This window comes from Schistocerca piceifrons, chromosome 5 (assembly GCF_021461385.2).
Source record: "Schistocerca piceifrons isolate TAMUIC-IGC-003096 chromosome 5, iqSchPice1.1, whole genome shotgun sequence".
Taxonomy (NCBI): domain Eukaryota; kingdom Metazoa; phylum Arthropoda; class Insecta; order Orthoptera; family Acrididae; genus Schistocerca; species Schistocerca piceifrons.
In genome coordinates, this window is record NC_060142.1 from 352,308,389 (window position 1) to 352,318,272 (window position 9,884).

The 9,884-nt window shown below is 42.1% G+C and overlaps 1 non-coding gene across 1 annotated transcript; it reads left to right on the forward strand.

Annotated features, from left to right (window-relative positions):
* Positions 1–7,109: 7,109 nt before the first annotated feature.
* Trnas-cga lies at positions 7,110–7,184 on the forward strand. The gene has a single exon. It is a non-coding gene; the product is annotated as a tRNA-Ser (tRNA).
* The last annotated feature ends 2,700 nt before the right edge of the window (positions 7,185–9,884 follow it).

The following is a 9,884-nucleotide window of genomic DNA, read 5'->3' on the forward strand; positions in this document are numbered from 1 at the left end:
TAAGGCGGGTTGTTTCCATGGTGTTCTCGGTCAACAAGACAACGCAAGACCGCGCGTTGCCCCTGTTCTCCTAGCCTTGTTCGATTCAAAGGGTCTTCGATTGCTGCCCCAGCTAGCATGTTCTCCAGATCTCACACCTACTGAAAACATCTGGTCGTGGGCGAGAGACTGAAACGCTACCACTCGGCAGCCACTATGATTGATGAACTCTGGCACAGAGCTGAAGCAGCATGGAATGACATGTCCGTATCCGTCAACCAAGCTCAATTTGGCTCGATGCTCTGCTGGGTTACTGCCACTGTTGCTGCCAGAGGTGGCAGCTGAGTGGACGAAATTTAGCACGCTGTATATCCAAAAGCAGCTAAAAATTTCGTCATTTATCCTTATTATACTGTAATGCATTTTCATCGGAAGACGAACATATTGCTTCGTCCCAGATGTCAGGAAGAGCGCCCAAATGGTGCACAAGAAACCAGCAGCTAGTCTTGTTCACTATTTCACAGGATACGATCCACATCGTAAATATTTGTATAGAATTAAAATAATGGACCAATCCATCTCCAGTTACGGTCCAATAGGTGCACTTGACCACATCCTACTGGAATTTCCTATTTATAAATTCTTGATGGTAGAAGGGAGGCACCTTTAAATAACTCCAGTACAGTGGCGTTGCGTGATGTGGCGATATTTTGCTCTCTGGAACCAACAACCACTATTTTCTTACAAACAGCCAAAAGACAGCGACCTCATTATCTAAGTTGTGCAAAGGCCAAAACGAATGATGTGAAGGAGATGAAAACAACGGCTTGGGTAAGAACAGTCTGAGTAACGGGAATACGTCCAGTAAAAAGTCACATTGCCCTCGGATTGGTTTTCCCGGCGAGTTTGAAAGGGAGAATGAACCTCCAGAACTTAACAGGAGATTAAAAGGGGAATACTCCAGTAGTCGCCGAACTGGTACCACATCCACGTGTTTCCTGAAGCTACGTGTTGTGGAAAGGAAACTTGGTCTAAAGTACACTATTAGTTACGATTACATAAAACTGTTCTAAAAATAGTCGTCTCCTCCACATATTTTTGCTACAGTTATCCATATCTTTCCAGTTTTTCTTTTCGTTTTTCCTTCTTTTTTCTTTTCTCCTTCCGCCCCAAATTTTATCAGTATTGCTTTTTTTTTTACTGTTTGACTTTTTCTTTTGTTATATCATGTAGATGACAGTTGTAAAGAGGAAAAAATATTAATGGTTACTTAAGTGCTCCAGATTTCTTAGGAGAAACAACTGCAGATGAACAAACACTGCTCAAACTGTTGTCCGCAGGCGAGGAACAAACTCGTAAACGTATAATTTTAGAAATACTAAAAAAAAAAAAAAGAATATCAGTTCTCTTAACTTGTTCCCCAAAATGATATGTAACAGCATATGGTCCATGCCAGTCACTTATGTGAAAGACCTTTAATAAAGATAATTAGACTATCAAAAAATAAAAAACAAAAAATACTTCCCTGTTCTTTGCACAGACACATTATTCAAACAGAATAGACTTTCATTATGTGTCTCTGGGTACGAATTGCAGCTCTTGGAATGCTGCTAACAATGTAGTTGTTGTTGTTGTTGTTGTCTTCAGTCGAACGACTGGTTTGATGCAGCTCTCGATCCTACTCCAACCTGAGCGAGCCTCTTCATTTCCGAGTAACTACTGCAACCTACATCCTTTTGAACCCGCTTACTGTATTCATCTCTTGATCTCCCTCCACAATTTTTACCCTCCACATTTCCCTCCAATACTAAATTGGTGATCACTTGATGTCTCAGAATATCCTAGCAACCGATTTTCTCTTTTTAATTAAGTTATGTCGCAATATTTCTTTTCTTTCTATTTCTATTCAGGACCTCCTGATTAGTTACGGCCACCCACCCAATCTTCAGCATTCTTCTGTAGCACCACATTTCAAAAGCCTCTATTCTCGTCTTGTCTAAACTGTTTACCGTTCATGTTTTATTTCCATACGTGGCTACATACCATACAAATACTTTCGTAAAAGACTTCCTAACACTTAAACGTTTATTCGACGTCACAAAATTTCTTTTCTTCAGGAACGCTTTTCTTGCCGCTGCCAGTCTATATTTTATATCCTGTCTACTTCGCCGAACATCAGTTATTTTACTGCGCAAACAGCAAAACTCATCTTCTACTTTAAGTGTCTGGTTTCCTAATCTAATTGGCCGGCGGTGTGGCCGAGCGGTTCTAGGCGCTACAGTCTGGAACAGCGCGATCGCTACGGTCACAGGTTCGAATCCTGCCTCGGGCATGGATGTGTGTGATGTCCTTAGGTTAGGTAGGTTTAAGTAGTTCTTAGTTCTAGGTGACTGATGACCTCAGAAGTTAAGTCCCATAGTGCTCAGAGCCATTTGAAACATTTGAACCTAATCTAATTCCCTCCGCATCACTTGATTTAATTCGACTACATTCCATTATCCTTGTTTTGTTTTTGTTGATGTTCATCTTTTATCCTCCTTTCAAGACTCTGTCCATTCTGTTCAGCTGCACTTTCAAATCCATTGCTGTCTCTGACAGAATTACAATGTCATCAGCAAACCTCAAGGTTTTTATTTCTGTTTTTATTTCTGCTCTTCCTGATTCTATTCTGACTCATTGGTTACATGATCTACCCATCTCAACTGCTACGAAGATGACTGAGACCTTCGTTCTTTCCTTTTTCGCACACGTCCAGGCGAGGAGATAGCATCGGTGTCAACCGCAGCCTCCGGCACAGCAAGCATTAATGTTGGAACGGAATATACCTGCCGCTCAAGTGACAGGACGGTGGCGGCTACACCGGTTGCCGCTCGCAAAGCACAGTGCGGCGCAGTAGGAACAGTGGCGCAACGGCGGCGGCAGAGCCGAGTGTTGTTGCAGCTAGTTGGTAATACGAGGCCATCAAGTAAACAAGATGCGGTCGGCCGATAGCGGCGCTGATAGCAGCCGGCTTCCGACGCAGATAATCCGACCCGGCGAGGCTCGGCGCCAAGTCCTGTTCATGGCAGGAGGCACTCCTCCGCCAGGAGCCAGTTTCGTTCGCACTCGCCTGGCTTATGGTAGTTCACCAGACAAAACGTTCGTCATTTTCCTGTATTAACTCCTAGTCCCTGTCGAGTAGATCGAAGTCTATGATACCATACTTATATGTAGAGATGTGTTATTTCCTAGCTACTACATCAGACATGTAAGCCCTAGTGTTCTGCTCTCCCGTGTGTACTGCATGTAACGTACGTACATTGCCTTCACTACTCATTAGTCTGTGGTCAACTAACTAATGGTGCAACAGATCCCAAAACTAAGACAAAAATAAGAAGAGCTCTATCCGTGTGTCACATTAAATGCCATTTTTCTCCTGTTCGACTTATTGTCCTCATTCTGTTCCACTAGTACAATAGTGGTTATCATCAGGCGCTCTTACACTGATTTTTAACGTCACAAAAATTTACACCCAGCCATTTCAGCCAAGTGGAATACTTGGTTTCAACATTTGTTCTGGTGACACATCTTCGTATATAGGTTCCTACATAAACCAAGGATCTTTAAGAGGAATTCTCACCGTCCTGCACGTCCAAATCACGAAAACCGTGTCAGCTCATAGACCTTATGACCGTCAGCAGATCCTCCGTCGTCGTATGGTAAGGCCTCTGCCTCGTTAAGAGGTGATCGCAGCTTCAAGTTCCATCTCCTCGGACATATGTACAAATTTATTTTGTCTGTCCTGTGTAAATGTGGTATGTGATGTGGAAATTAATTTTAATAATCAAAATCATCGTCAGCAACAATAGCAGACATTTGACGTCCTCTTCCTTCATGTTTTCTAATTTCATCTACGCACCTTTAATTAGACTGTTTTCTCAGTCTCTCCTCATCTCTTGAAATCGAGAAAGGTGCTTTCTTAGCCAACCGGACATATATTCTCAAATTATATGTGGCACACACCTCCATCTCATATTCAGTATAGTCCTACTTCTGTGTCCCTTCCATTTTGTACCCGGATTTATTCATTTGTTTTTAGCATGTAAGAGTGATTCGCAATTTAAGAATATATTTCTCCATTGTTCTTTGAGGGACTCTCTGATTTTGAATAGCCTGAGTGCCAAAAATCTATACTGGTACAACTCGCTGATTATAAACTTTCATTTCCAGACATTTCGAAAATTTGTTTTGTAGCCCCTATGTAGTTTACATTCAGTGCTATTTAACTCTTCTCTATGTTTCTTTTTCCTGTCTTTCCCGTCTTTCTCTTCAACTGCTTGTTCTGTGACTTCATTGTTAATTTGTACTACATTCCTTACGATGTGTAAATTATACGTTACTCTACTTAGTATGTATGTATGACGAAAGTGTGCTGACTCAAGGCCAGCTCTGAGTTAACAGCTAGGGTCAACCGAAGCGTCCGGTTCCACCCGTCTGCTTTGATCCATGACGTACGGATGTTGTGGTCTGTGACGTCATCACGGCGCGGACTTTATGAGTTGGTTGTTTTTGTAGATATCGTCTTATTGTGTTTGATGGCACCCTCTGTGTGTGTGTGTGTGTGTGTGTGTGTGTGTGTGTGTGCGTGTGTGTCTGTGTGTGTGTGTGTGTGTGTGTAATGGCCGAACTACTTTGCAGTGCCGAAAGTTGTTGGTGGTAAGTAATTGTTTTTTGGGTCTATTTCTCTCGAGTTGTAATATTTTGTGTATTTATTGTGTATTGAATGTGTTTTAATTTACGCAGGGATGTTTGACTTTTGAATTTTTTAGGTGTTGTGGTTTTGGTTTTGTCTTTCGTAGTTGTAGGTGTTGGTTTTTTCGAATCAATAGTTATGGTTGACCTATATAGGTCAAGGGAAATAACTGATTCCAGTCTTCGTACTATTATATGTAGGTATTGGTGTCTTGGTATCAGCTGCGGCTGACCTACATAGGTTAAGGGAAGTGTCCGATTTCTGTAGATATCGTTTTTTTTTTTTTTTTTGGTTCATCATTTTGTGTGTTTTGGGTTCGTGGTGTGTCTTTTTTTTACTGTTATATTTGGCTTGTCCCCTCCCTAAAACCCAGAATTGCCCGCGGCTGCCCCGTTAGTTTGACTGTATTTTTGGAGGGAGATGTTATTGTCTTATTTATACGTATTTTCGTGTTTGTTGCCGTGTGTATGTAGTGACATCATTGGCGCCATATTGGAGATGCTTAGAATAGCAATTTCTGCAATATTGATGGCATCATGGGTCAAAATAGACGGCTGGAATCAGACACTTCCGTAATCTCAACAGCTATTAGATTTGACGACGGTGAAATTGATTTAAAAGTTATATGAACCACGTGAATAATTGGACACAAAGACACAGCAACAACAAATAACTAAACAGTCTCTGTAGAAATTAAAGAATTATATGATAGTAACAACCGAAACATGCTCTTTACAGAGATCCAACTGCTTGCACCCCAATACTGAAAGATACTACTTCAGACGAAATTCAGACGCAAAAAAATACCTGATGTGCTCCATGCAAATGTCATTTTATGTTTCCCTAACACGGCTAGGTTACTAAACAACATAAAACGTATATCTAAATGATTAAACAGCCATCGGAAATATGTCATTCCCACCCGCATTTACGAGTACTGACACCCATTTATCAACATATACATTGCTCTTGAGATACCGTACAAAACGAATACATTAAGAGTCATCCTCAAAGAAATATTTTGCAACACTACACGTGACGAAAACAAAGTTCTCGTTCAAAAATGTAACATGCGCAAATGAACGTATTTAATATTTGTGTGCCGCAAAAGTTATATCTTATCTAAATGTGCTGAGTATAAATTCACGTAAACTTGTTTTTGAGCTGCCACGCTTGTACCTCAGTCACTCGACAATCAAACAGCAGCGGCGGACGACGTGGGCACTCAATAGGTGTAGCCTCCTCCAGTTCAAACAATTCCTCGCAGTATTAGTTGGAAAGTGATACTGGAGTATTTCGTCGTAGAGGAGCGAACCACTTGCTGTTAACTCCATTCGGGTTATTTATGATGAGGACACAAAAGTAACAGTGCTGTCGGATAAGGTGATGGTAGGCACTTGAAAATATTAAAATTGCGCAATTCGATGCTGTGCAAGCGAAGTACAGGGATTAGGATTTGACTATCTGGAGAAGAATAAATGAATTCGCCACAATAAGTATTTCACTGACGATATACATAAATTTCGGTCATACTGCGAAGAATGTTAAACAGCACAAACATCACACCTTATGCAGCATACTGCTACGGTCGCAGGTTCGAATCCTGCCTCGGGCGTGGATGTGTGTGATGTCCTTAGGTTAGTTAGGTTTAAGTAGTTCTAAGTTCTAGGGGACTGATGACCACAGATGTTAAGTCCCATAGTGCTCAGAGCCATTTGAACCATTTTTTTTAATGCAGCATACAGCTAGACTTAACGGCTAGCAAAAAGAACTCTCAGGAAAATGATTCGATTTTAAAAATACCAGACTGAAAAACAGCAATGTTCTTACGAAAATACATAGTTGCAAAGATAGTGCTGCATCATAATTTAAAAAAAAAAACGGTAAGTGGCATACTTAGACAAAGCAAGGAATCACACTGTAAATAAGTGCCAACAGAATGAGATTTTCACTCTGCAGCGGAGAGTGCGCTGATATGAAACTTCCTGGCAGATTAAAACTGTGTGCCCGACCGAGACTCGAACTCGGGACCTTTGCCTTTCGCGGGCATGGGCTGTACCAACTGAGCTACCGAAGCACGACTTACGCACGGTACTCACAGCTTTACTTCTGGCAGTACCCCGTCTCCTACCTTCCAAACCAAGGTCCCGAGTTCGAGTCTCGGTCGGGCACACAGTTTTAATCTGCCAGGAAGTTTCATATCAGCGCACACCCCGCTGCAGAGTGAAAATCTCATTCTGGAAACATCCCCTAGGCTGTGGCTAAGCCATGTCTCCGCAATATCCTTTCTTTCAGGAGTGCTAGTTCTGCAAGGTTCGCAGGAGAGCTTTTGTAAAGTTTGGAAGGTAGGAGACGAGGTACTGGCAGAAGTAAAGCTGTGAGTACGGGGCGTCAGTCGTGCTTCGGTAGCTCAGTTGGTAGAGCACTTGCCCGCGAAAGGCAAAGGTCCCGAGTTCGAGTCTCGGTCGGGCATACAGTTTTAATCTGCCAGAAAGTTTCAAGTGCCAACAGAACCACAGGATGCGTGGAGTGTTGTCGAACAAAACAATCAGCCAGTGTTTAATTGTTACCACACATTAAGCTCACGACGAAGCTTTCCTTACAGAAACACCGGATTATACCCTGTTTCTACAGTCATATCTGCAATTTCTACCTCTCAAATATCTGCACACGACGGCATGTCCGCCTGCGACTATTTTCATGATGTACTCCCCTAGAATGTTCCAGAAACAAACCACAACTGACTGCATACCGAAACTTCACACTCGTTAACTTGTCTGAACTTGCAGCTGAGTCGCAAAAATAGTTCAGGGGACGTCTTCTATGCTCTTCTAGGACATAAACGAAAAACTTCACAGATTTACTAAAAAACTTACTCAACAATATGACAAATATACTCCCCTAAAGACGGGAAAAGAACGGAATCTGCACTTTCGCTAACTGAAGAACTAAACAGCTCATGAATCTCAGAGATGTTGCATGTCTAGTATGCAAACTGCGACACACGCCTGAAAAATCATACTGCCTACAAACAGAAGCGGAACAGAGACGATCAAGCAGTGAGTAACGCAAAACTCAGGCATGCCCACACATTAACCGACAACAGAAACGGACCAACTGTCCCCTGGAAAAACCTTTACGGTTTTGATATAGGTAACGTAAAAACTGCAGCTGATCCAACTGTTCCAGCCGAAGAACTTAAACGATACTTCACTTTACCTACAACCACAAAAGAAACACATACGAGGTAGAGGATTATTGATTATTTCATGGGGGTAAACGGTTGTAGCCATGATAAATTCTACATACAGCATGTCACTTGCAATACCGTCAAAAGCCGTCATGCGTATCAAATTATCATCTACTGGACACGACGGCATCACCGTCCAAATGCTGAAGCTTATTATTGACCCACTACCGTGAACTATAACAGATTTTTCAACTTCTTTGGTTTCCCTGAGGCCTGGGAACGGGGAATAGTTAATCCACTAGCTAAAGAACACTTCCACAAGACCCTCTGATTACCGATCTATTTCCATTCTTTTTGTGCCGTCCGAGACCTTTGAATATATAGTCCACAACCAGCTAACGAGCCGCGAACATTGGAGCACAGCTTCCGCCTTAATAAAGGTAACACATGGCCTGAAGCTTGCCATGGATGCACAAGACGCGTCTATAATGTGCTTCTTAGACTTCAGCAAAGCCACGTCACAATGGAGGCAGATGGAACCAGGCGTCCACCAGGTTTTTGTATTAGGTCCTATAATCGTTACATTGTATATTAATCATGTGCGATTAGTTTTTTCCTATTGCAAATCTCACAAGGACGTTGATGACCTTGAGTTGTATCGAAGTGCAAAATCAATAAAACAGATGACAGCTATCAAGAATCTCAGCCGCGACCTGCGTGCACTATCAAAACGGGCGCGGGATACAGGGTTAAGGTTCAACCCATCCAAAACCCACGCGGTACTGGTTGTACATTCTAGGCTCATTAGATAGAATTAGCGGGAATCCTTACCATCTTTTACCCTATGGGACAAATATGAACTTCTCTCCTTCAGCAAAGACTCTAGGAGTAAAATAATGATGAAAATTTAAATTGAACTGAGCGCGTGACTGCAATTTGCAAGAAGAAATCAGCGTCTTTCCATGCCCTAGAAAAATATAACAACCTGTTCTCTCTTGACCTGGAAACGAAACTAGTACAAACGCTTATACTTCCAATTATTGATTACAGCGATGCTATCCTGCAAGGCCTTTCTCAAGAAAGATCGCGGTGCCTGGAACTGGCTGTGAAAGCATGTTTTCGTTATATCTGTGATGTTGGTCTCTTTGATCGTATTTCACTAACATATGCACAGCTATCCTGGCTGATTGCAGCCAAGCGCAGAGATTTTCATACCCTCTGTCTTATGTATTGTCTTTTCGACGTACAATGTCCCCCCATATCTCTTCTTGACATTAACGCTTTTGTCGGAACAACATGCCAGAAACTCCCTTTCCCATCAGAGCAAAAACCTTTCTATCCTGGCTGATTGCAGCCAAGCGCAGAGATTTCCATACCCTCTGTCTTATGTATTGTCTTTTTGACGTACAATGTCCCCCCATATCTCTTCTTGACATTAACGCTTTTGTCGGAACAACATGCCAGAAACTCCCTTTCCCATCAGAGCAAAAACCTTTCTGTCCCACCCCATCGCTCAGTCACTTTGTCGAAGTTCTTCTCTGTAGCAGGAAGCCAACTATGGAATAATCTCCCGCAGTTTATTAGGCTACAATAATGAATAACTTGTCCCTATAGACACTCGTTAATCCTTGTACATCCTTCTTTTCAGCCAGATATTCCTCATTTCCCAGTATTCTTAGCTGGTGCAGCAGTCTCCTTGAATTTCCTTTCCCTAGAGTCAGATCATAACGTAACAGTGATGAAGAGTAGGCTGAAGGTTAAGAGATTAGTCACTAAGTATCAATACGCAAAGAAGTGGGATACGGAAGTACTAAGGCATGACAACATAGCTTGAAGTTCTCTAAGGCTACAGATACAGCAATAAGGAATGGCTCCGTAGGCAGTACAGTTGAAGAGGAATGGACGTCTCTAAAAAGGGCAATCACAGAAGCTGGAAAGAAAAATTTAGGTACCAAGAAAGTAACTGCGAAGAAACCATGGGTA